Source organism: Ovis canadensis, chromosome 26 (assembly GCF_042477335.2).
Source record: "Ovis canadensis isolate MfBH-ARS-UI-01 breed Bighorn chromosome 26, ARS-UI_OviCan_v2, whole genome shotgun sequence".
NCBI classification, from domain to species: Eukaryota; Metazoa; Chordata; class Mammalia; order Artiodactyla; family Bovidae; genus Ovis; species Ovis canadensis.
In genome coordinates this window covers 51,347,708-51,374,935 of record NC_091270.1, presented here as the reverse complement: position 1 = coordinate 51,374,935, position 27,228 = coordinate 51,347,708, and the positions used below count along the sequence as shown (strand labels likewise).

General features: G+C 40.4%; 1 protein-coding gene across 4 annotated transcripts in view; it reads left to right on the top strand.

Moving 5' to 3' along the window:
- ZMAT4 (zinc finger matrin-type 4) overlaps positions 1-27,228 on the top strand; it is a 366,351-nt gene that overhangs the window by 179,024 nt on the left and 160,099 nt on the right. The gene's annotated exons all lie outside the window — the stretch shown is intronic.

The following is a 27,228-nucleotide window of genomic DNA, read 5'->3' as shown; positions in this document are numbered from 1 at the left end:
TTCCCTGTGCTATACAGGAGGTCCTTGTTGACTATCTATTTTATATAGTGTCCAGATGTTAATTCCAAACTTCTAATTTATCTCTCCCCACTGAATTTTCCCTTTTGGTAACTGTAAGTTTTGTTTTGAACGCTGTGAGTCTTGCTTCTGTTTTGTAAATAAATTCATCTGCATCATTTTTTGAGATTTAGGTACCTCATAAGACATATCAGAGAATATTTCTTTCTCTGGCTTACTTCACTTAGTATGATCATCTCTTTTAAAACAAAAAAGAAACATATTCAAGATAGAATGTTTAGACAATTTATGAAGAACAAAGAAATTTTATGTAATTGCATATATAGAAAATCTTTTTCACTATCTAGAGACGTGTCTTTCTTGTTTTGTGTTCACTTGTCTGTTTTTCTCCCTTGTCTTATGTGTATATGAATAAATAAAATGTATGCTTACACATGCAAATATTGCTTTTTGTACCTGGTAGCGTGTGGATCACGCCGTTTGTTGCCTGTAGATGATTTTGCATTGCTTTCGGCGTAAAAGCCAATGTCTTTATCATAGCCTACTGTTTACATCACGTCCCCTGCCTGGCCATCTCCCTGATAGTGTGACCTCTCCTGCCAGTCTGTTGCAGTCTCTTTGCTAACCTGTGAGCACCATGCTCACCTCATGCTCAGCATCTTATTACTTGCTGTACCCTCCACAGAGGCCGTCCTTCCTCCAGGTATCCATCAGCATAACCTGTCATCTCTTCTTTCAGAAGTTCCTTCCACAGTGAGGTCTTCCAGGATGACTTTTTAAATTGTGCTTGTTTTTTTAAAATTTTATTGAAGTACAGTTGACTTACAATGTGGTGTCAGTTTCTGCCGTGCATCAACATGTTTTAGTTAACATATGTCTATTCTTTTTTATATTTGTTTCTGCGGCTGAATCGCAAGTCCTTGTGCCTGATGCACAATGAGGCCAAACAATATTGAAACAGTGGAATCTGGAACAGAGACTGGTTTATTACAGGGCCATGCAAGGAGATGGGTTGTTCATGCCCTAAAACCCCCAAAGTTACTGAAAGCTTTCTGCAAAGCCGTTTTTAAGCAAAAGGTGAGGAAGGGGTGTGGTTGGTTATTGCAAAGTTCTTGGCATCAGGTCCTTTGTTCTTGAGGTCAGGTTATGGGTCAGGCAGTGATGTTCCTGTAAATGTCTCCCAAATGAATGTCATTCTCTGTCCTGACAAAAAGGGCAAGGTCCCAAGGTACAGCGTTCACTCTCCAAGGTCCCAGGCCTGCCTGAGAGGAACAGAGCTCAGCTGGCAGCTCCCTCAAGGCCGAGTTCCCACACCCTGTCCAGCCATCATTTCTGAGGGAGCCAGGTGCTCAACTCAGCTGGCCCTCAGTCTCCTCAGCCTGCCTAACAGGGGGGACCAGGTCCCACACACTGCAACCCAGGAAGAGGGCCACAGCCACTAGGTCTCAGAGACAGGGATGAGGGAGAGGCGCAGTGCTGCCTCCAGGCCTGGGCCAGAGCTAGCGGGCAGCCTTGGGGAGAACTCTGGAGCCGGGCAGGATGTCTGTTCCCTGTGCTTCCCAGCTCAGCCTCTGGCCCAAAGCCGGGTGAGCTGGAAGACCTCCAGGAGAAAGCCTGAATCTGCCTCTTAGGTCACTCTCCATCTGATGACCACCGCATCCCCAACCATTGGCTGAATCATTTTACCAATGTCCCTAATTGACAGTTTACTAGTGGGCGGGGCCCACTGATGAGTGTCCGGGCAAGACTACTAATGTTCGTTCGTTGTCCGCTGGCTGCTTGTGGGCAGGGCCCACTGAGGTGCCAACCAATGGCTGAGCACGCCTGTTGCCTGGTAACAGGGTACCTACTAATGTCACACAGCAATGGCTGCATGCTAAGGTCTGTGTTCACTGCGTTCTGTTACATTTCCATTAGGATTTATCACAGGATTTGAATACAGTTCTCTGTGTTGTAGCGTAGGACCTTGTTTTTATCTGTCCTATATATACTAATTTGCGTCTGCTAGTCCCAAACTCCCCGTCCTTCTCTCCCCCATCCTGCTGCTGCTGCCCATCCTAGGATCACTTTAAAATTCCACTTCCTGTCTCATCATTTTCTTCTTCTAGCAATCATGAATAATACCATGTATTCTGCTTATTTAATTATTGTCAGCTTCACCAACTAGGATATTAACTCCATGATTGGGCTTCTCACCTGGACTGTTTCCTGTATTATTCCCAGTGCAGAGATGACACTCTATAAATACCTGTTTAAAAATCTCTAATGAATGAGCTTAGTAATGCATCAGAAATTATATTCCGTGTTCATAAATATCTTCTATCATGACTCTAATAGCTTTGCTTTCACTTAATAACTTTGTATTCCATCATGCCCATATACAAACATGCCACAGTTTATCAAACATTCATTTAATAACCAATATACCACCGTTTGTTCAAATATTGTCCTCTATTAATTTCAGTGTATAAATTTTTGCACTTAGCTATTATAATCAGTGCCTTAGCAAATAACTTTGTGTACATTCGCACAAACTCTGGCGATTTCCTTGGAATAAATTTCTGGAAAAGAAATTTCTGGTCAAGAATATATCTAAGATTTTTCATGCACATTCTCAAATCACTCTCCAGAAAGGCTGTATTTTTCCCAAAGCAGTGATTTAGGATGTTCATTTCTCTTCACCTTTTACAATATTAGATTAAAAAAAAAACATATTCCAGCTTTACAAGTAAAAATATTTTGATATTTCTTGGATTGTTCATATGATTGCTTTTTAAAAAGTATTTTTATTGGATGTGTATATTCCTTTTATACATTTAAGATTTATGTTTTCTGCTTAATTTGAGGGTAGAATTGGTCAGCTTTGTTTTAGTGTTTTGCCAATGTCCTTTATATAGATAAGCACTTAAACATGTATGTGGTTAATAGTCTTTGCCATTTGCTTTTAAATATCATCATGGTATTTCTTGATATACAAAACAGTTTAGCATTTAGGGAATGGGATATGCATAGCTTTTCTGAGTTGAACTGTCTTTTTTTTTAAATTTTATTTTATGCCTAAAAAGTTTAACCCATCCTAAGATTATATGAGTATTTTATATACTTCTTCTAGTTATTTTATGGCTATATTATTTTCCCCAAATTATTATTCAATCTTCTAATTCCATTTATTTAATAATGTGATTTCTCTGATGACTTGAAATTTCCCCTTATTACCTTCAAATTTGAATTTATTCTTTGGCCGTTTCTGCATTTTTGTTTCATTAGGCTTTCTGTAGAGGAAACCCGCCTTAAAAACTCTTAGAGTTTCATGTTTCTCATATTTGAAGCTGAATAACTCCTAAATTTTAATTTTCAAAATTGTCTCACCTTTTTAGTTTTTTTTCCCTTGATGCAGAAATTTAGATTTTTTTTTTTACCAACATCTAGTAGTTAAACTTGTATTGAATTTGTTGATAAATTTGAGCAGAAATAACTTCTCTTGATGTCTAATTGGCTAATTGTCTAATCCCTTTCTTAGAGCCATTATGAAATGTGGGTTGGTGGGCACAGCTTCTGGCCTGTCCCCAGTTTCTGCAAGATCTTCCACTTTACAGTTAAGCCTTGCTTTCTGAGTAACGTCTTTTCTTATCCTTGCTGCCTGGTTCCCCAACACTAGGAGTGGCTGCCTCAGTTTAAAGCTATGACCCGCCAGGGTGCTGAGCCCCTACAGCCATCCCTGCCTCTATGCCTGAAACCCGTCTTTTTTCTTGCAGATGGGCTGGGAAGATACACCCACCACCGTAGAGTGGATTAGTTACATTTCATTATTGTTGTTGTTTAGTCACTAAGTCAAGTCTGACTCTTTGTAACCCTGTGGACTGTGTAGCCCACCAGGCTTCTCTGTCCATGGAATTTTCCTGGCAAGAATACTGGAGTGGATTGCCATTTCCTTCTTCAGAGGATCTTCCCAACCCAGGAAATGAACTCATGTCTCCTGCGTTGGCAGGTGGATTCTCTACTGCTGAGCCACCTTACCCAGCTGATAATTATGAGTGTGTCACAGAGTGGCTGCAGAGAGATGGCAGTTAGTGTTTTATCTGTTTAAGAAATCATATGAAAGACTTCCCTGATCGTCCAGTGGTCAAGACTCCGTGCTTCTAGAGCACGGGGCACAGATTTCACCTGTGGTCAGGGCCCTAGAATCCCACCTGCCCTGTGGCATGGCCAAAAAAACAGAAAAAAAAAAGAAGCCATATCATAAGGGATAGCTGTTCAGCTGCTGTTACTTTTGCTAGTAGAAGTCTGAATCTAGGGAAAGGACAGTGAAATATAGACAGTATATTTTTATTTTTCTGTTTCATGGATCCCTCTTTCATAAAACGTGGCTGTGGGTAAGTTTATAAAAAAAACAGTAACTTATTCTTAAATACAGGCTTACTCGAGGTCAGACCCCATTTTAAGTACTTTCCACCTATAAAGTCATTTAATCCTCCCTACTACCCAATGAAGGCAGCACTATTATTATTCCAGTTTTACAGCTTATCTCAGTTGAACCCCTTATGCCTTACAGCTAGTGGAAATTCACTTTAAGTTCTGGTATCAGGTGGTCCATCAAATTAATTTTTAGTGTGCATTTCATCTCTTTCATTCTTCATTAGTATTTTAGAATTATACTCAGGGAGGCACTTAGAGCTGCTAGTCAGGTACATTGAAAACTGGAATCCATCTTTCTTTAAACTTTTGTTAGAAAATAGAATACAGATACAAAGTTCTACCAAAGAAATAGATGTATCACTTAAAAAATTTTAAGGCAAACACTCTGTAACCATGACCCAGGTCTTCCAAAATAACCTGCTACCTTGACTTTCCCAGAATCATTTCTCAAGTTTTTGTAGAATTTTATGACACAATGTGCCTCCCTAATTATTGTAGTTCAGTAGTAGTAGTCTCTCAGTCATATCCAACTGCTTGTGACCCCAAGGTCTGTAGCCCACCAGGTTCCTCTGTCCATGGCATTCTCCAGGGAGGAATACTGGAGTGGGTTGCCATTCCCTTCTCTAGAATATCTTCTCATCCCAGGGATTGAATCCACTCTCCTGTATTGTAGGCAGATTCTTTACCAGATGGGCTACAGGGAAGTCCCAACCATAGTTTACTCTTGCCTAATTTTTAAAGCTTTGAAGCACTTGCTTTTATTGCTTTGAATCTGCCATTTCCTACTCCGTTTTCTTGTTTTCATTATAATTTACTTGCATAAAAAAGCCTGGGGGGCCTTTGACCTACAGAATTCTCTAGAGTGTAGTTTTTCCTGAATGTGTATTTGTGGTTCCATCTAACACTTCCTTATATCCTTTCTGTGTGCTGCAAATTGGCAGATGGATCCAGAGTCTTGATAAGATTTGGGATCGATGCCTTTGGCAAGACTAAATGGTGTTGGGTTCTTTCATCCAAAGATACATGATATTTGATTGTCTCTCTTTCTGTGATGTTAGCAGCTCTTGGTGTTCAGTGCCTAGATCAATGAATCCGCTGAAGTTTGCAAAATTGTTTTATTCCATAATTTTTCACTGATTAGTTGGAATTATTTAGAACAAGCACTTTTTCTCATTTACAGTTCTTTTAGAAAAGGCAGAAATATTGCCTTATTTTCTTGTTTTACTTACCAATTTTTTTGGCTCCCTGCAAAGGTGATCTGATAGACCTTTAAGAAATACTGTTATGAAATGCATGGATTTAACATATTTTGGTGAGTTTCAGTCGGTTACAATTACCATCTCTCTTGAAGTTCATCTTTTGTCAGTAGGAGCCTCTTCAAATTTGCCCCTGAGTCGTTGGGTCATGACTGTGGTTGTCTTTGATAGCATTTTTGTTATCTAGTATGGCAAGATAGCCCAGACTCATCTTGTACACTTCCTGGAATATCTTGTACATTTCCAGGAATCAGTTTTTTTTTGTCCCCAAAAGACTGAGTTTACTTTGGTGGGAACAGTTTCTTGAGATTGTTAGGTTTCTGAGCTCTAGGGGTATTGTCTTGAGTTTGTGATTGTCTTTAGGTCTCTTCAGTGGATACAAACTAGAGAGATATGTCCTTACACAAGATCTCAGGAGCAAATACTGATTCTTCTAGTTCCATCGTGATTTCCGGGTTTGCTCTCCTGGTTTCATGATTTCAGGTGTTACTCTCCTTTGTTCTTCTGTTTCCCTTTTCTCCCCACTGAGCATCTTGACACAGGAAATGTCAAAGACATAGGAAATGAGAAAACGAAAGTATCTTATAATTACTCATTTACTGCCTCCAATGTTATACACACAACAGCTTGCAAATAGCAGTACTAATACGTATGTACTTAGTCACTCAGTTGAGTCTGACTCTTTGTGACTCTATGGACTGTAGCTCGCCAGGCTCCTCTGCCCATGGAATTATCCAGGCAAGAATACTGGAGTAGGTTGTCATTTCCTCCTCCAGGGGATCTTTCTGACCCAGGGACTGAGCTTGCGTCTCTTTCGTCTCCTGCTTTGCAGGTGGATTTTTTTTTTTTTTAACTCACTGAGCCACCTGGGAAGCCCAGCAATGCTAATACTATACAACTCATGTGTTGACTGATCTATCTTTTTTGCAGCACATATCCTCACTAATTTAAATACTTATGCTAAATCCATAGGATCTGAACATAAAGCCGCTACATACTATACCTTCTTCCTATAACCAACTTTATCTTAATTTCATAAGTAATCATGTATGTTAGGCAACCACCCATCTTCTACTGAGGTCTCCTAGGAGAAGGCAATGGCACCTGACTCCAGTACTCTTGCCTGGAAAATCCCATGGACGGAGGAGCCTGGTGGGCTACAGTCCATGGGGTCTCGAAGATTTGGACACTGCTGAGCGACTTCCCTTTCACTTTTCACTTTCACGCATTGGAGAAGGACATGGCAACCCACTCCAGTGTTCTTGCCTGGAGAATCCCAGGGACGGGGGAGCCTGGTGGGCTGCCATCTCTGGGGTCGCACAGAGTCGGACACGACTGAAGCGACTTAGCAGCAGCGGTCATTTCAGCAGATACAGCAGGAGAGACATGAGAACAAAATTACCTGAGTTCAGACCTGTTATTACTTTGAACTCTTTCTGTTGAAGTGTCAGGTTTGTTGTATGTATATTTTCTTGAGAATGTAAAATATGTTACTCTAATTTTTATAAAGAAATACTCTGCCGTTGAAAAGTCTGATGATGATTTAATGTTGTCTTCCTTTAGGAAGAATTCAATTTTTAGAGGTGCAAATATATGTTTTTAATTGTTAATTTTAAAGTTCAATAATTTTCCTGGAATGTATTTTAGAAGTGGTTGCTCTAAATTGACATTCAGAGGATGTTCTTTTCATATATGCTTTAATTTCAATTTTAAGAAATGCCAGTGCATTTGCTTTATTTTATTTCACTTTCACTTTCATGGTCTCTTATTATTCATATATTGGATCACCCTTGTCTTTTTTCAATTCATCACTTGTTATTGAATCCCTTTTATCTCTACTTCTTTAGAATTTTAAATGTTTTCCTTGGTTTTTCCTTCTATTTCTTTCTCTTAGAGAATTATTCATTGTGTTTGTTCATCTTCTGTTTCTTCTAGTTTAGTCTTCATTTCTGAAGCAATGATTTATTCTTTTTATTTCCACTTATTTTTGTGGTTCTTACACCTAATTTTTGAATTTTCTCATTTTGATCTTGTCCTTTCATGCCTTGTATCATTTTCTTAAAGTGGCTTAGTTTGCTTTGAAATCGAAGGTTACTGTTTTGATCTGTTTTGAAAACACTTATTTCTGATATGTTTTCATTTTATGTAGGCATGTTATTTTGCTCCTTTTGAAAATAACTTTTATGGCATATTATTTTTATGTTTTTCTCTTGCTTATTATCATGTATTTGTCTCTTGAACTTTTAGAAGGAAGTGTGTTTCAAGGCTTCCTAACTTAACAGAGCTCTTTTCTTTTTCCATTACTGACATGAGTATGTGTGTGTGTATAGTATTTGAAAATACAAGGGCTTGTTTACTGAATATTTTTGGCTCTTTTTCTCTTCTCCACATTTGTCTTAACCTCTTTCTTTCTTTGTCTCCATTGTCCATGTTCTTAAATGTTTTTTTACAATTTCTTTTATATTGGAATAAACAATTTACAATGTGGTGTTAGCTTCTGGTATACAGAAAAGTGATTCAGTTATACATCTATTTATTTTCAGTTTTTTCCCATTTAGGTTATTACAGAATATTGAGCAGAGCTCCCTGCCCTATACGGGAGGTCCTTGTTGGTTACCTATTTTCAATCTAGTGTGCATACATCAACGCCAAGATTCTGATTCTGCCTTCAGCATTGTCTCGTCAGTATCGAGTCTGTCCTAGAGAGAATTCTAGTGGGTCATATTGAAGGTTCCAAGGAGCTAGACTGTGCCTGCCTCTTCCGACCTTGCGTAGACCCTGGTACCTTTCTGCTGTTGGGGTGAGGCAAATCCTCCTCATCTCAACTAGTGTCCTCACATGGATTTGCCGTGCTTTCTCACGAGGACTTGCTGGCCGCTGAGGGTCCTCCTGCTCTGAGATCCAGCAATGCTCCATGGCATTACTCTTTTCCTGTGCAGAGGCTAATACCTGCAAGGCTTCTAGATCTTGACGTTTCTTTTTATCCCATTGCATTTTGAAGTGCATGGGAATGCTTTGTCACCTAGTTTTGGTAGACTGTGAGTTTTCTCATTTGTCTTGAGTTCTGCTTTTATTTGAGGATTTAGATAAATATTAAACCTGGTGCCACTGTTGTTAACATCTTCTCAGAATTCTCATTTTATTTTGTGGGTATATAGTTTTTCATTCATCAGCAGATGTTTATTGAATGGCCTATGGCAGTTCCTCTTATAGACACTACAGGTCAAGCTGTGAATAAAACAGAGTTCCTGGCCTCAAGAAGCATACATCACAATGGCAGAAGACAGACGTGAAACATGTATACCAGTAAATAAGTGAGAAAATGTCAGGGATAAGTAAATTCATTGAAAAAGATAAATAAGGTAATATACATCCATTCCCCAGTCTATCTGAATATATATGTATATATGAACAATCTGTTAAATTATAATAATGTAATTATTTGTTACACATGTATATACATAAATATGTGTATGTGTGTATGTGTGTGTCTGCTCAGTTGCTTAGTAGTGTCCGGTTCTTTGTGACCTCAAAGACCATAGCCCATCATCCTCCTCCTTGCCATGGGATTCTCCAGGCAAGAATACTGGAGTGGGTTGCCATTTTCTCCTCAGGGGATCTTCTTGACACAGAGATCAAACTTCTGTCTCTTATGTCTCCTGCATTGGCAGGCGGGTTCTTTACCCCTGTGCCATCTGGGAGTCATATATATATATTTGAGAAGTACTTTCCAAATTGCAAAGTATGTCTCCAAAAGGTTTAGTCTCTATGTCGTGTCTGACTCTTGGGGTCCCATGGACTGTAGCCCTCCAGGCAACAATACTGGAGTGGATTGCCATTTCATTCTGCAGGGGATCTTCCCAACCCAGGAATCGAACCTGGGTCTCCTGCATTGCAGGCAGATTCTTTACCGACTGAACTATGAGGGAAGCTATGTCTCCATGTATTATATTCCTTTATCCTGACTTTTATCTCATGAATAGACAAACAGGGCAGATTTTATTTCATAAATAACTGGGGAGAAATTTCAGACTCAATAATTATAAGTGACATCTAGTACATTTAAAGCCAGGACTTGAACTACCATCTTTTGAATCCAGATATGCTCCTCTTTAATTCAGTATTTTGTGTTTTTCCTTAGGACATCACACAAAACACCTGGATAATACATTCTTAGACCAAAGAATGAGCGTTCTAGTATAAATAGTGAGATATTTGCTAGGTGGTGCTAAGTGTGTGGGCAGACACCTGAGTGCAGTTGCAAGGGGAGAAGAGGTCTGTTGGTGGTGGGCTGGCTTGGGGAAGCCCCGGTGAGGGAGATGGCATCTGAGTGACCCTTGCATGTGCAGAGCCTGGGGAAACCCCAGGTGGGAGGAGCTGTGTGAAGAAGGACATCTAGGGAAGTCCTCCCTGTGGTTGTAGAACGAGGGGGGCACATTCATTCAACCATGTAAGCCCCCAGGTGCCAGGCACTGTGCTGGGGCAGAGAAAGAAAGATCGACAGGACTGTCCTCTCCCAGGGAGCCTACTGCTCTCCAACCTGAGACAGAGATGGGATCGGAAGCCCTGAATCTCTGCTCACCTGCAGCATCCGACCAGGGCAGGCAGGCAGCCTAGGAAGGGCAGAGGTGCTGGCAGCTGGGACTTCAGACCATCTCTTAGCAGGTCCTTTGGTGTTCCTGACCTTGAAAAAAATCAGTTTGGTTGGGGCAAAGTAGTAGAAAAGTGTGTGGAGCATTAGCTCCTAGCAGACTTTAAATGTCACGATGAAAAATTTATTTTTAGGTAGTAGTAAAGTAAAGAGCCCTTGAAAGTTTCTGATGAGAATACTTGACCTCAGATGCTGGCGCCTTATCATGGAAACAGCACTGCCTTGACTTCTATGGGTCAAGGATTCAAAAATCAGCGCCCTATCCCCCCACACGCTAAACATCTGACATGCTGGAGAATTTATGTAAACATTCTAGCTTCACTTTCCTGACCTGTGAAAATGGGAGTTTATTCATTTGGTTATTCGCTGACTCCTCCCTTCTTCCTTCCTTCATTCTTTAGTTCAACTAGTATTTAATGATTATTCACTTTGATCTCAAGTTATGCCATGCAACCCTGTACCCACTGGCCTGTGGAGCCCCTGAACTCTTGAAACACAGGTAACCTGAGATGAGTTGTGCTTTAAGTGTAAACTCCAGACTCCAAAGTCTTAGCAGGTAGGAATATGCTGCTGCTGCTGCTGCATCTCTTCAGTCGTGTCCGACTCTGTGCGACCCCATAGACGGTAGCCTACCAGGCTCCCCTGTCCCTGGGATTCTCCAGGCAAGAACGCTGGAGTGGGTTGCCATAAGACTATAAAATGCCTGCTTAATAATTTCTATGTTGAATACATGTGGAAAGGAAAATAGTTTGAATATATCAGACTAAATAAAATATATTTAAAAATTAATTTCGTAGGTTCTTTTAATATTTTAATAGGTCTGTTGAACTTTTAAGTGTGGTGTGTTTGTGGCTTGTACTGTAGACTCCAGGCCAGTGTTTCTGCTCTAGATATGGCCACACGGTCCTGAATAACTTAGTGGCAGGAGACAGATAGGAAATAAGTCGATTTAAATCCCTAAATTATATCATTGTAGAATGTGAACGAAGTGCTATGAAGAGTCTAAAGGAGAGGCATGTGCTGGAGAAGGACTCGGGCTGTGACGGGAGTGCTGGGAGAAAAGAAGAAAAATGTGCAGTGAGAGGTGGAGAGAAATAGACCATTTGGGGGCGGGGGGTGAGGGAAAAGGGAAGAAGAGTGAGTCCTAAGCCTGTTTTAGAGTCACGGAAACTAACTGCTGGGAAACATACAAGGCCCCGTGTGTGACTCGGAAGGCACGTGTGTGAAGACCGTGGAGCCTGAGAGCGTGGCTGTCAGAGGTGACTAGGACTGTTCTGGAGGTGAACCTCTCTGCCGTGGATGGCATTCCGATTTTATTTCTTTATTTTTTCAGATAACCAAGCTTTAATAAAGGTGGTACTTGTGACTTGACATACAATTTCCATATTTCTTTATTCTAGTCACTCCATTTGACATACTTTTTAAAGCATGAGACACTCAAAATGTGGAGACAGATGAGATATAATCCATAACAGTGAAAGGTAATCTCAACCATGAACAGGTAAACCCATCAATTATGATAGAAGCAGATTCGAGCTACTATGAAACAAACACATACATGGCATTCCGGTTTTAAAGCCACCTCAACTCTGTCTGATCTTCAGACAGCTTTTCCTTTGGAGGTTTCTAGATTATCATAGCTCTCAGCCCTTTCTCTGCCCTGTCTATGTCTCCCACCACCTTTGTGCTCAGTGGCACAGCTATGCAGTGGTGACGCTTTTGTTTGCCACTTCTGTTAGTTAGTGGGGCTTATCTGAGTTATGCGTTGGTCCTCTCTTGGGAGGTCTGGTTCATTTCTCCCTTTTGGGGTCTTTCTTGTAAGTCCTGTTACCATCTGTTTAAACACTTCAGCGGCTGGAAAACCACCCGGTGCCTTCCAAATGCCAAAGGCCCACAGAGAATTCTATACTGTCCAGGGGAGACACCTCCTGTCTCTCTTTCCCTTATTGTCAAGAGGACCACTTTCCCCAATCCTATGGCCGTGGAGGGATGGTTTCCATTCAAGGTTCAGGGTGTGTACCTCTAGTCAACGCTGGGACACGAGGCTCTGGCCAGCTTTCTTGTAGACACTGTCGCTTCCTCTTGGGATATCTGGTCACCTTCCAGTTTCCTAGCCAGCAGACATCCTTCCTGTGTGGGCAGACTCCCATGATAGCATACCATTGCCACTATGTCCATTTCAGTATTGAGTCTGAACTCTATGCCGATTGACCTTTTTCTGAGACAGGGCAAGTAATGTTGGCAAGAGAGCAGGGGAGAGGTAATTTTATGCGGAAAGTAGATGTACACGAAGAAGTGAGGACTGGTTCGTGGGTGGCCACTTCATTCATTCAGCAGCTGTTTGGTTCATGTTTGTTGAGTTTTTCCCGTGTAACTAGACCCATGGCAGACTTGGAGACGGGGAAGAAACATCACGCCTCAAGTTCTTGCCTTCAAGATGTTCTTGGAGTGACAATCCTAATTTTAAAAAAATGCAAATGAAATAATTAAAGAAATATATCTAATCAAAACTTAAGGCACAGATATTCAGGACTGGGAGAGGTCAGCCACAAAGCTGTGGATGAAGTTAACAAGGGTCCTGGATAAAACGGACCGGCATCTGAGTGTAATTTGAGTAGGCTGGGACGACAGAGAACACGACCTAAATGGAATGGGACAGGATGCCTGAGAGAGAACAGTGGGAGAAAAATTGCTCAGGACCTTGCAGTGAATCAGGAAGAATTTTTCTAGGTCTTTTGGTCCAAGTAAAGTAGGAGAGAAGGAGAAGGAACAGTGTTTCCTGCTTACTACCTCTTTTCAGAGTTAGATACGAGACAATAAGCAATGACATACATAACTCTGGAAATAGTTGCATTTGTTGGACATTTCATCTTACCGCACGGTATGTGCTGGGAGCTACAGTTATTTCTGGCTCTAGCGGAGAATGTCAGGTGGCTCTCGCCTTTAAGTGTAGCTTAGTAGCAGCTGCAGATAGAGTTCTATTATAGCCGAGAAATGCCTTTAGCTAAAATGGACACTGGTGATCAGAATTCCAAGGACATCAGCTAGTCCTGAGATATATACTCCTATAGGAAGCCCATGCAAAGAAAATACTTTTTATTTATTTTTCCCTTTCTCAGTAGATGTGCCTCCAAGCAAAAGAAGCCCAGAAAAGTTATGCTTCAAATGTTAGTATTTCTTTGAGATTTTAGAACATTTAAGTGTATCATTTTTTTTCCTCTAACAGTTTTATTAAGATATGATTCATATCCCCTACAGCTCACTGCAGGTGTAGAGGATGGACGTGTAGATGGGGTTGGGGGGATGAACGGGAAGATTGTGACTGATACATGTAGACTACCGTGTGTGCCTATGCCACATGTAGCCAGTGGGCACCTGCTGTTTAGCACAGGGAGCTCAGTGTTCTGTGACGATCTAGAAGGAGGGGATGGGGTGGGGGGAGGGAGGCTCAAGAGGGAAGGATATACGCAAACTTCTAGCTGATTAACTTTGCAGTCCTGCAGAGACTAGCACCACATTGTAAGGCAATGATCCAAGTGAGCAAGCAAAGTCGCTTCAGTCGTGTCCAACTCTTTGCGACCCCATGGGTTGTAGCCCACCAGGCTCCTCTGTTCATGGGATTTCCCAGGCAGGAAAATTGGAGTGGGCCGCCATTTCCTTCTTCTCCAGGGGATCTTCCCGACCCAGGGATCCATGCTGTGTCTCTTGAATCTCCCACATTGGACAGAAGGGTCTTTACTGCTAGCACCACCTGGGAATACACCAATTAGCAATACAAAATGTACAAGGCACTGGTCTTTGGTGCAGTCACAGAGTTGTGAAACTCTTATCACAATAAACTGAGAATATCATTCTCACCAAAAAGAGACCCTGTACCTGCTGAGGTGTGTCTGTTTTTCCTCACTCTGTCCCCTCTTTTCCTACTCTTCAGTAATGACTATGCGACTTCTCTGTTTTTGTAGATTTTCCTACTCTGAAAATTTCATATAAATGGAATCATACAGTATACAGTCTTTTGTAGCTGGCTTTTTTCACTTAGCATGATGTTTTTGAGGTTCACCTGGGTTATAGCACCTATCAGTACCCTGTTCTTTTTCTTGCTGATAATGGGCCATTGTATGGCACATTTTATTTACCTGTTCTTCAGGTGATAGGCCTATGGGTTATTTCCACATCTGGGCTGTTACGAAGTAGGCTGTTATGAATTTTTATGTACACATAAAAAGAAAAAATTTCATAAAATTTTCATGTGGACATGTATTTTTCTCTTGAATGAAATATACATTCAATTCCCACTTTTCATGTGTTGATAGTTACTTTCTGTAAAGTCAGCCAGCTCTGAGTTAGCAAATACTGGGCTATAGCTTCTAGAGGAAGTACAGGGTTAAGTTCCTGCAAGCTGCTGGTCCCAAGACTTTGATCAATCATCCATCAATAGGTAACCTCATTTTATGCATTTCTCCTTATACGTGCTTTATTTAATATATATTTCTTACAAATAATTGACTATATGTAATTCTTTTTATAATAAAATGAGCCGAGAAATGTTTAAATATTTTCCTGACTCTACATAACACGGTACATTTCATTGACTTTTAGCCTTACAATAATGCGGTCCATTGTATTTTTTCCATTGGTGGTTATCTTGTGAATCCACACACTTAGCCACTTTTCCAGCCTTTCCGCAGCTTCATCATGCTCTACAGATATTAATTTACCACTTTCTGGAGTGATCTCACATATGGATCAGTGAATTTTTTCTTCCTTATTCTGGATGTACAATATTGTTGATGGATTAACACCAAACTCATACAGCAAACGTCACTATAACTCATGCGTGAATGAAGCTGGTCTAACACTTGTATTTTCTCTATGAGGCGCTCCCAGCCTTCCTGTGCTTGAGAACACTATCCAGCCCTTCAACATTACCCTTGGGGGTCATTTGAAGCAATGAAATCACCAACAAAGAGCACACACACATGCAACAAAAAGAATGTGAAACTGAATGGGCCATGAAAAGAACACTTGTTTACAGCGTTAGAGGCAAGAAGGCACTGTTGCCTTGTTAAATCTCAGCTGAGAACATGTGTGGCAGGTGACAAATTTTTTGACACTCTGTACGTGCCCATGAATTACCACCAAAGCACCACAAGTTTGAATTTGGGGCTCATAAATAAATATTTGCAAGTAGGTAAGTTTGCAAAGGCAGGCTCTCCCGACTGTCTGAAAGAAGAGTGTTCCTATGAAACCTTTCATATGCTGGAATGGCATAAAGCAAAGAAACGATTAGCTTAGGACACATCTTGCTATTAGAGGCACAAAATAGATTGAGTTAAAGCACAGAAGCTCAGAGGCAATTCTGAGCTATGGTGGCTTGATGCCGAGATGCTGCGTAATTCCTGGCGAAGGGGCTGCTGCGGGGTGCCTGCTGCTTTTATTTCAGGCCAATGCAAAACAAAAGCTGAATGCTATTTTCATTTTCCAGATAGTCCCCTTAAAAGCCAAAATCCCCATGGGATTTCTTTCAGTTAGTGAAGCAGGTGCTAACGGAGGTCTTTCGTAAAACCAAACTTCTAAAACCTTGGGGATACTGGTACACACCTGTAAACAAGGAAGACTGCATTTGGCACTGGAAATGCTGGATCATTTGGTAACTCCATGTTTCACCTTTTAAGGAACTGTCAGGTGGTTTTCCAGTGTTGCTGATGCCCTTTTACATTCTCACCAGAAGTGGAGGGGGGTTCCTGGTTCTCCACATCTTTGCTAATGCCTTTTATCACCCATCTTTTTTATACTAACCATTCTGCAGTCCATGGGGTCACAGAGTCGGATACGACTGAGTGACTGAACTGAACTGATTCTAGTGGTTTCTGAAGTGGTATCTCATTGTGGTTTATTTGCATTTTCCTGATAGTAATGTCAAGCACTTTTTAATGTTTTTATTCGCCATTTCTTCATAGAAATGTTTATTCAGACCCTTTACTTAACTCTACTTATTTTAATATGATGTAACTGAGATACAGCATTGTATTAGTTTAAAGTATACGGCATAATGATTTAAGTTACAAAATGTATGTATCTATGTATATGTATGTATGTATGTGTGTGTATGTATGTATGTATGTATGTATGACTTACATACATCCTGAATTACCGCAATAATTTAGGTGTACATACATTGTCTCATACAGATACAAAATTAAACTAGAAAAAACGCTTTTGCTATGATAAAACTCTGAGGATTTCATCTTGTAAGAGCTTTCATATATATCATATACCAGTGCTAATGAGTCTTGTTATATGATACGTTATAGCCGTAGAACTTATTTATCTTATCACTGGAAGTTTGTACCTTTTGATCTCCTTCGTCACCATGCAATATCACATTAATGTTAAGTTTCCTCACCATACATTTCATGCTATGACCCATTTATTTTGTAACTGGAAGCGTGTACCTCTTAATTTCCTTCACCTAATTCACCCATCCCCCTACCTGCCTTCTCTCTGGCAACCACCTGTTTGTACTTTTGACTGTTTCTTTTTTGTTATGTTTGTTCATTTGTCTTGTTTTTTAGATTCCACCTGTAAGTGAAATAATACAGTATTTGTTTTTCCCTGTCTGACTAATTTCATGTAGCAGACCTTCTAGGTCTATCCATGTTGTCACAGATGGCAAAATTTCATTCCTTTTTATGATGACCGTCCATTCATCTGTTAATGCACACTTTGGTAGCTTCCATATCTTGGCTATTGTAAATAATCCTGCATTGAACATAGGGCTGCAAATATCATTTCAAATTACTGTTTTTCTTTTCTTTGGAAGCCCAGAAATGGAATTGCTGGCTCGTATAGTAGGTTTGGTTTTAACTTTTAGGAACCTCGGTACACTTGTTCACAGTCTTTACACTCCACTCCACCGCTTTACACTCCCAACAGTGGGGCACAAGGTCCCCTTTTCTCTCCGTTCTAGCTGATACTTGTTATTTATTGTCTTTTTGAAAGTAGCTATTCCGACAGGTGTGGGGTTTTGGCTCCTTGTGGTTTTGATTTGCATTTCCCTGATGACTAGCGATGTTCAGCAACTTTTCACATGTTTGTTGTCCATCTGTTTGTCTTCTTTGGGGAAAAAATGTCTCTTCAACTCCTGTGCTCACTATTTAATCAAATTTTTATTGTGAGTTGTATGACTTCTTTATATATTTTGCATATTAACCTCTTTGATTTGCAAATATCTTCTCTTGTTTGGTAGGTTGTCTTTTTGTTTTGTTGATGGTTTCCTTTTCTATGCGGAAGTATTTTGTGTGATAATAGTCCCATGTGTGTCTTTTTGTTTTCCTTACCTGAGAATACATTTTGAAAAAGATAATTCTCAGACTGATGTCAAGGAGTGTACTGCCCATGTCTTTTCCTAAGAGTCACTGCAGCTTCCTTGAGGATGCTGTTTGCCAGATATATCTTTCCATCCTTTTAGTTTCATTCATATGTATCATTGACTCCAAAGTGTGTGTCCTCCAGACAACATATTGATCTGCCAAATTTTCTCTTTATCCAGTCTTATCCTCTCTATTTTGATTAGACAAAACTTTCATGCTGCTCCCCAGGCGGCGCAGTGGTAAAGAATCCTCTTGCCAATGCGGGAGACGTGGGTTCGATCTCTGGATCAGGAAGATGTCCTGGAGTAGAAACTGGTGGCCCTCTCTAGTGTTCTTGCCTGGAAAATTCCATGGACAGAGGCGCTTGGTGGCTACAGTCCATTGGGTCACAAAGAGTCAGACTCGGCTGAATGCCTGGGTGGCAGCAATGCTTTCACGTTGTTGCTAAATAGTTGGAGTTATGTCTACTATTTTGGTTTTAATTTCTGTATGAATTATGTTCTTTTCTTCTTTTGTTTCTCTTATATCACCTTCTTTTGCATTCACAGAATATTTTGTACTGGGCTTCCCTGGTGGCTCAGATACTAAAGAATCTGCCTGTAGTACAGGAGGCCCTTTGCATTAAGAGAATTTTTGTATTACACCACTCTAATTCCTTAAGTGATTTTTCATCATATTATTTTGAATTATTTATTTAGTGATTGTTCTAGGGTTTACATATACATCCTAACTTCTCTGAATTTGCTTGATTTATACTGACTTAATTTTAACCAGATATAGGAATATTACTCCTGTGTAGCTGTCTTCTCCCTATTTTTCATGCTTCTATTATTATAGGTATTCTGCCTAGGCATGTCATAAATCCAATGATACACTGTTATAATTGCTGTTTTATGCAATTTTATAAGGAAGCTAGAAATGAAAGGAAGACAGTATGTATTTTAGTGTTTGCTGTAATAACCTTTTTATTTATTCTCTATGGTTCTTAACATTAACTCCTATGGATTTGAGTTGCAACCTTATGATATAGATTTGGTCCCACCTACCTCTTTTGTACTATTATTATCCTCTACATTATATTTCTATGTATTATTGACCCGACTATACAAATACATGCATGTGACTATATATTTTTTAAATTTGCTAAGAGAAAAAAGGAGACGCATGCATTTATGTTGTCTTTTATAATTATATAATTACCTTCACTGGTGCTCTTTGTTTATTATTTCTTTTTGTGAAATTCAAATTATTGTCTCATGTGTTTTGCTTTCAGCTAGAACTTTCTTCAGTATTCCCTGTAGTGTGAATCTGCTAGCAACAAATTCAGTTTTAAAAATACAGAGTGAAGTAAGCCAGAAAGAAAAACTCCCATACAGTATAGTAGCGCATATATATGGAATTTAGAGAGATGGTAACGATAACCCTGTATGTGAGGCACAAAAGAGACTCAGATGTATAGAATAGTCTTTTGGACTCTGTGGGAGAGGGCAAGGGTGGGATGATTTGGGAGAATGGCATTGAAACATGTATAATATCATATAAATGAATCGCCAGTCCAGGTTCTACGCAGGATACAGAATGCTTGGGGCTGGTGCACTGGGATGACCCAGAGGGATGGTACGGGGAGGGAGGAGGGAGGGGGGTTCAGGATGGGGAACACGTGTGCACCTGTGGTGGATTCATGTTGATGCATGTCAAAACCAATACAATATTCTAAAGTAATTAATCTCCAATTAAAATAAATAAATTTATATTAAAAAAATTTAAAAATCTCTGGATGCCTTTATTTCACCTTAAATTTTAAAAGGATGTTTTGCTGGACATAAGATTCTTGGTCAATAGATTTTTCTTTCTTCAGCCTTCTGAGTATGTCATCACATCGTCTTCTGACCTTCATTGTTTCTGATGAGAAATCAACTGTTTATCTTATTGTGGTTGCCTTGTCCGTGGTGGCTGTGTTTCTTTGTTGCTTCAAAACTCTGTCTGTTTTTGGCTTTCAGTGTTTTGTACTATGATGTGTTGTGATGCAGAGATCATTTGCTGCTTATCCTACTTGAGTTTTGTTAAACTTCTTGGAAGTGTATGAGAATATTTTTCTTCAAATTTGGGAAGTTTTCAGTCAATATTTTTTTTAATATGTTTTTCTGCTCCATTCTCTTTCTATTCTCCTTCTGGTATTATAATTTAATGCATATGTTGGTGTGATTAATGGTGTTCTACATTTCTCTGAGACAGTCTTCAGTTTTTTTTTTTTATTATTCTTGTTTTCGTTTCTTTTCTGAATTGCATAATCTCTACTTTTTTTTCTGTCTTTAAGACCAGTGATTTTTTTCTTATGTAAGCTCAAAGCTACTGGTGAGTCTCTCTAATGAAGTTTTAATTTCAGTCACTGTACTTTTTAACTCCAGAATATCCATTTTCTTTCTCATTTTTCTATTTATTTAGTGATATTCTCTATTTTACTGCATATTGGCATCATACATTCCATTATTTAAACATGATTCCCTTTAATTCTCTGAACACATCAGTAATTGAAATCTTTGGTGTTGCTTTGAAGTCTTTGCCAGATAAACTTACTATCTGGACCGTCTTTTGGTTGTCTTTTTTTCCCTTGTATATGTGTTACATTTTTCTTTTTTTTGCCTACTTTATAATTTTTATTGTTGTTGGAAACTGGATATTTTAGGTAATGTAGCAACGTTGGAAACTAATTCTCCCACTCTCTTGAACTTGTTTTTGTTGTAGATTGCTTATTTATTTGTCCAGTGTCTTTACTAGATTATTTTAATTATATCCTTTTCCCCAACTATACATAGTTGCAGATTCCTCAGAGGGACATCCTCAGGAGAGTGCACAGTCATTGTGGGCTGACAGTGGGTTTTGCAGGACTCCAGTGAGCTGTCTCTTTCCCAGGTCTCCTCTGTTAAGCTGTCTCCCTCTGTTGGAATCATACCTAGCTCTTAAGCTCTGCTTGTTGCTGGATGATTGCTCTGTTGTTTCTACCAATACTCTAAGATATAAATGCCAATCTGATTGAATTTAGTCCCTTTTGTATCATCAGTTTTTAAGGCAAGTCTTTGCAGTTTGTTCTGATGATGATAAGGCGCGCCTTAGCTGTCTCTTTCTCTGGTTCTCTCTGGTAAACTAGTTTGTTGCTCTGATGGAGAGCAATTTTCTTAATTGCTTACCACCAAAACTGCCATTGTGCTTGAGAGCATCCTTATGCTTAAACTTTCCCACACTCTATTTCAAACACGGTCTGTTCCTCTGGGGAGAGCTTAGCAGCTCCCTGTTCTTATTTCCCCTCTGTTCTCATGGAAAAATCTCTGAGCCACTGCTTTTCTCAGAGTGACTGCTCTGCTTCATTATCTGGGCAGAGGTGACAGCCTCTGGTCTTCTTAGCTTGTTTCCCAGGCACAGAACCTTTGTCCTACAAGCAAACTGGGGCACATCTTATCACGGTTCCAATATTCTGGGCCAGCTGTGTGGGGGATGGAGCTTCTGTCTTATGAATAAGACTGAAGGGAGAGAGTACCTAGTTTCTGGATTGCTTTGCTGGGAATTTAGTTTCTGCATCTTGGAGCTGAAGAGGATGTGGTTCAGGTTAGTGGCCTGCTCTTCCTGATATCTCCTAACTGGGAGCTGATGGGAAGGGGAGTCCAAATTTCTGGACCACACACAGTGGAGTGGAGCTGCCATCATGCTGAGCTGGGCGGTCCAGAGGGAGAGCAAAGGTCATCTCTGTAGTGCCATGGAACTCTCACTGTTCTTACTGAGAGTTAGTATGTTTTCCTGAAAAAGATTTTAACATGGTATTTACTTTTAGGATAATTTTCAAAGACTTTGAATAGTTTTTTAAACAAATAACTTGCACCATTTATAGCTGTTTTGCTGGGGAACAACATTGCAGAATTCCTCACTCTGACATTCTGAAATAAAAGTCTTTCTCTTAGGCTTTTTACATTTACCTGAAGAAGAATGAAGATGGTTATTTGAATGGAGTGAAAAAAAAAAGCTTATGATAAAATAAAATGGAATTTCAAAACTAGATTTTTGGCTGAGTCAGTCAGGGTTTTTCATGAGGTTGGAATTCTTCAGAAAACTTCTTAACTTTGTGAAATGCTTTGAATAAGCGGTCTTAGGATGCTCCACAAGCTTTTTTTTCTTTCAGTGATGTGGACACTGCATTGAAAAAGTCTGGCCAAATATTTGCCATCTGATTGAAACCCATATTTTATAAAGAAAATCTTGGATTCCCCTTCATTTACTTGGTAGCTTAGGACCATTCTCAATTTGTTAAGTCAGAAACTTTAAATGTAATCTCTGACATCAGTTCATCAACCTTTATGGAATTTCTCCCCTGAGCTTAGAACAGCAGGGCTTCTGGGACAGTGAGAGACTCCAGTAACAATGATGTGATCTGTAGTTGCAAGCAGCCTTTGATCTGGAATTTAGATAGCCAGGAATACACAACTAAATTCTGGCACATTCTAGGACCTTGGTTAATATTGAGATTCTCTCTGGATAGTTGCGTCTCCACTGGGGTCATTCGAGGAATCAGAGTTGGTGACATTGTGTAAGTTACATTGACCTCCCTTAGCAAAATATCCCATAAAAGATGCCTTATGGGCCTCAAAAAGCTGCCTGACTTCTCAAGGCATAACAGCCCTTGTATGATCAGACACCTAACCGTTCTTGGTCCCTCTTCTGTAATGATGGCATAACCGCCTTCCATGATATCTTCTTGCATAACCGTTGGTTCTCTGCTTGTCTTATTCTTTGATTCTTGTCTATGATGGTGTGAATGAGATTGAGCAGAAATCCAAGACTCTCATGAGATTGATACAGCAGAGCAGAAATCTAAGAATGCATATTAAAACCATGATGAAATGACCATACCTTTTGGGAAAATGTTCCCTAGTTGAACCCTCAAGTTAGTTTACAAATTGTTGAAAACTCTGGTTCTCTTCCTGGCTGACCATAGACCCCCTTGTGTTACCTGTCTTCCTGTTTTGTCTTTTTATGGCATGCAATTTACTAATCCCACAAACCAACCCTCAACTCCTGTGTTCATTCAATAAACACCTGCAGGTCCTACTGTGTGGCAAGCTTTGTACTAGGAGCTGAGGCCCCAGGATTAATGAAAAATTTTCCTTAACTTTAACTATTATTTCCTTGTTCCTCTTGAGGGGAACAAATATGAAAAAAGTACATGTCAGAATTCAGCATTCTCTTATAAAAAAGGCATATACAGGACACATGGAAGACCCCAAGGCCACTGTCAGCTTCTTCAGGATGGGAAATAGAAGAAGCTTCATCTCAAGAAAGTGATGGTTAAACTGAGCCACAAAAAAGGTTTTGGATAGACCAGATTAGATAAGCAATGATGAAGAAGGACGTACCAGGCAGGAGAAGGCTGGAAGATGAAAATCCTTACAAATAGGCTCATTTGCATGATTGGTCTTTTAACCTTACCTAATCGGGAGAGCATGGTTCCAACAGGAGACTGTATTTCTTTGATTATATTGTTTTTCTTTCATTTTTTGCCTGCTTTCTCCAGTTCCCCTGGTCTCAACCTCTTTAATAACAGAGAGTGGAGTTTTATTCTTCTAGCACAGCATCGCACATATTTAGGGGGTCCTTAAAAATGTGTTGAATGAATGAATACCATAAACCCACTAGTCATTATCCAGTTTAAGGGCTGTTCTTTGCCTTGGAAACTCGGTCTGAATACACTTCATACAATGATGGCAGCCCCTTTCTGTAGAGATGTCTCCACCTTAGAGCTCCAGGGAGACAGGGACTAGTTCCTGAGCCCAGGTTCAGCTGGTGATTTTGCTAGAAGTGGCATAAGGGATGCACAGATTCTAAATAGGTGTGGATTGTGAGTTAAGCTTTAGCTTATGATCTTGTGCTTTTAAGAAAAATGAGATGCTTGAGCCCATATTATGCATAAGTAGGTGAAAATGGGCAATCCAAGCAACCACTCTCACCTTGACAACCTTCCCCTTTTGTCCCTTTAAACATCAGACCAATATTCCCTGACAGAGCGGAAAAGTGTCATTTAGGGCTCAGTCCTCCCGAGCTGTCCACTGTTCCCTCACTGGGCTCGACCCCTTCAGCAACTCCCTGATCTGTGCTTCCTGGTCTTCTTGGCTCTGCCCCATCGTGGGTCTGGGGCATGTCCTGGGCCTGGTTAGAGACACAGATGCCAGGAAACCAAGTCTCCCCTTTCTTGCCTGGTTCAGTCAGCTCCACAGCAGACCACACAAAGGGGTTCAAGTGTCTATGACTTCCTTTTGTTTTTAAAAGCTTTTCTTTTATTTTCAATTTTTTTAAAATTAAAAAAAATTTGGGGCCACCCTTTATGACATGCAGATTCTTAGTTCCCCGACCAGGGAATCGAACCTATGCTCCCTACAGTGGAAGTGTGGAGTCCTAACCGCTGGACCTCTAGGGAAGTCCCTCTTTGAATTTTTACTGATGAGGAAACTCAAAGCACCTCAGCTTGAAGTGCTCAGCAAGGATACACTTGGTGGGTCCAGCCTCAGTACCTACCCAGGTGTCCTGAGGTTTGTGCCTCTCTATGAGAGACCCCTTTTGGGAGGCCCAGCCTCTGTCCGTAAAATCCATCTCCTTTCATGGACTCCCCACCCTAACCTCTAGCAGTACATTTCCTTAAATCTCACTTTTAAAATGTGATAAGGGTCTTGGGTAGATTCTAAGATTTAATATATGCTACCATTCCCAGGGGGCTCAGTGGTAAAGAATCTGCCTGCCAATGCAGGAGATGCGGATTCAGTCTCTGGGTCGAGAAGATCCCCTGGAGAAGGAAACGGCAACCCACTCCAGTACTCTTGCCTGGGAAATCTCATGGACAGAGGAGCCTGGCGAGCTACAGTCCATGGAGTCTCAAAGAGTTGTACGTGACTGAGCACGCTCGCAAGGTCAAGCTAATAACTGGCTATAGGTAGGATTCCAAATCTCAGAAACTTTTATGGAGTCTCTCCCTTCCCCCACCCCTGAACTGCATGCCAGCCTCCTAGAACACACACACACACACACACACACACACACACACACTAGCCCCAAGACTGAGTGCAAATTATCAGTGCTATTACCAACAGATGCCTTAAGAAGGAAAGTGTTAGTTTTCTAACTGCCACAAAATATGCAAGGCAATGCTCTCCATCACTCTGGACACCTTATTGTTGTGCAGAAAAATACAGAATTCCCTTTCTCTGTCCCACCCCCACCTTCATCCTTGTCCCCATGCCATTTTAAATTGCATTCTTTGGAGTCTGCCAGGAATAGGAGAAGGGGCTTTTGTGAGGCCAGATACTCACCCATGGCTGCTCTTTTAATAAAGAGATGCTTTGCTCCTACCATTCCATTAAGGAATAGATTAACTCCTTATCTGAGAGTCCTCTTTACCCTCAATTTCTAACTAGGCGGGAGGGGAGCCCGTGAATTAATCTTCCCCTCGCAGAATATAGGTAATTGATGACCTGTGGGCACAATCGCCAGGTCACATGGTCTGACAAAGGATTTATTTTTTCCCAAATCATTATTCATTTTCATGAAGTCTAACAGAGGAATAAAAATCAAGCTGGATTTAAGTATTTTGCGCAGCAGTTAATGAATCACCTGTCTTGAAGAAAAGGAAAATGATGCAAACTCTCCCGGAAAATTCAGCCAGCATGGTCACCGTAGCTTTATGATAGACTCAAGTTTTTTATGATAAATATTGGATTCCTTAAAGAAATCTTTAAAAAAAATCTTGAACATGGGGCCGCATATCCTGGTGAGGCTAAAGTGTGTCAAAGCAGAGCTGAATGCCAAATGATAATTTCTGCTAAATAATTCAGGCCCTGTGAACTCTGGTGTTTTACTTACTTTGATGCATAATACAGATGCAACGAGAGAACCTTTTCCCCCTGGTACCAGATCCACTGGGTTCTCACCCGCTGTGGGCCTTAATTTTCTGCAGGTAGCTCATATTCTCCCATTTGCGCAGTGTTCCTAGAGCCTGGCAGTAGTGCTCCCTATTAAATAGAGGTTGAAGTTGGTCACTGAGAAAGTTTTGGTGATGTTTATCATGTAGGAAATAATAGATTGCAGAGCAAGGACAAAAGAGACATTTCAAGAAAAAGGAAGAGGCTACTTCTTTCCAAGGGTGAGAATTTACTTATGGTCCAAAAAAAAAAAAAAACCAACAAGAAACAGAGAGTAGACTAGTAAACTCTTGCTTAACTGAACAACTATTGCATCAGCTTTAAGATGCCTTTTGAAAAATGATGAACAGTGAAGTGACGGTGCAGAGATGCTATTTATAAGGAAAAATTCTTGAGCTCATCTGATTGATGACCACAAAATTTTCAATGATATAGAACATAAAGCCATTGACTAAAATTGTGTCAAATGAGGAGATAGTTTGATGAACATGGAGAAAGTATAGATAAGCACTGTGTTCAGTTCAGTTCAGTTCAGTTCAGTCGCTCAGTCGTGTCCGACTCTTTGCGACCCCATGAATCGCAGCATGCCAGGCCTCCCTGTCCACCACCAACTCCCGGAGTTCACTCAGACTCACATCCATCGAATCAGTGATGCCATCCAGACATCTCATCCTCTGTCGTCCCCTTCTCCTCCTGCCCCCAATCCCTCCCAGCATCAGAGTCTTTTCCAATGACTCAACTCTTCGTATGAGATGGCAAAAGTACTGGAGTTGCAGCTTTAGCATCATTCCTTCTAAAGAAATCCCAGGGTTGATCTCCTTCAGAATGGACTGGTTGGATCTCCTTGCAGTCCAAGGGACAAGAGTCTTCTCCAACACCACAGTCCAAAAGCATCAATTCTTCGGTGCTCAGCCTTCTTCACAGTCCAACTCTCACATCCATACATGACCACTGGAAAAACCATAGCCTTGACTAGATGGACCGTAGAATGGATCAAAAACTAGCCAATAATTAACTAAGAATATAATTGGTTCTCAGAGAAGGAAATGGCACCCCACTCCAGTACTTTTGCCTGGAAAATTCCATAGGTGGAGGAGCCTGGTAGGCTACAGTCCATGGGGTCACAAAGAGTCGGACAGTACTGAGTGACTTCATGTTCTTTCTTTTTATAGTTCCTTTTGGAGAAGGAAATAGCAACCCACTTTGATGTTCTTTCCCAGAGAATCTCATGGACAGAGGGGTCTGGTGGGCTACAGTCTATGGGGTTGCAAAGAGTCGGACACCACTAAGTGACTAACACACACACACACACACACACACACACACACGCACATAATTGGTTCTAGTCGGATAACATTAATGATCAGGCCAAAATTAAAATGATAATAGTAGAACCTACTATGTGTTGATTACTATTTCCAGGCATTGGATTAACTCCTGTTATATGGATTGACTATTTCAATCTTTTCAACAATATTAACTAACTTGCTCAATGAATATTAACTAATTTTGTTGATAGTTAATATTAACAATACTAAGGATAAAACCCTCATTTTATA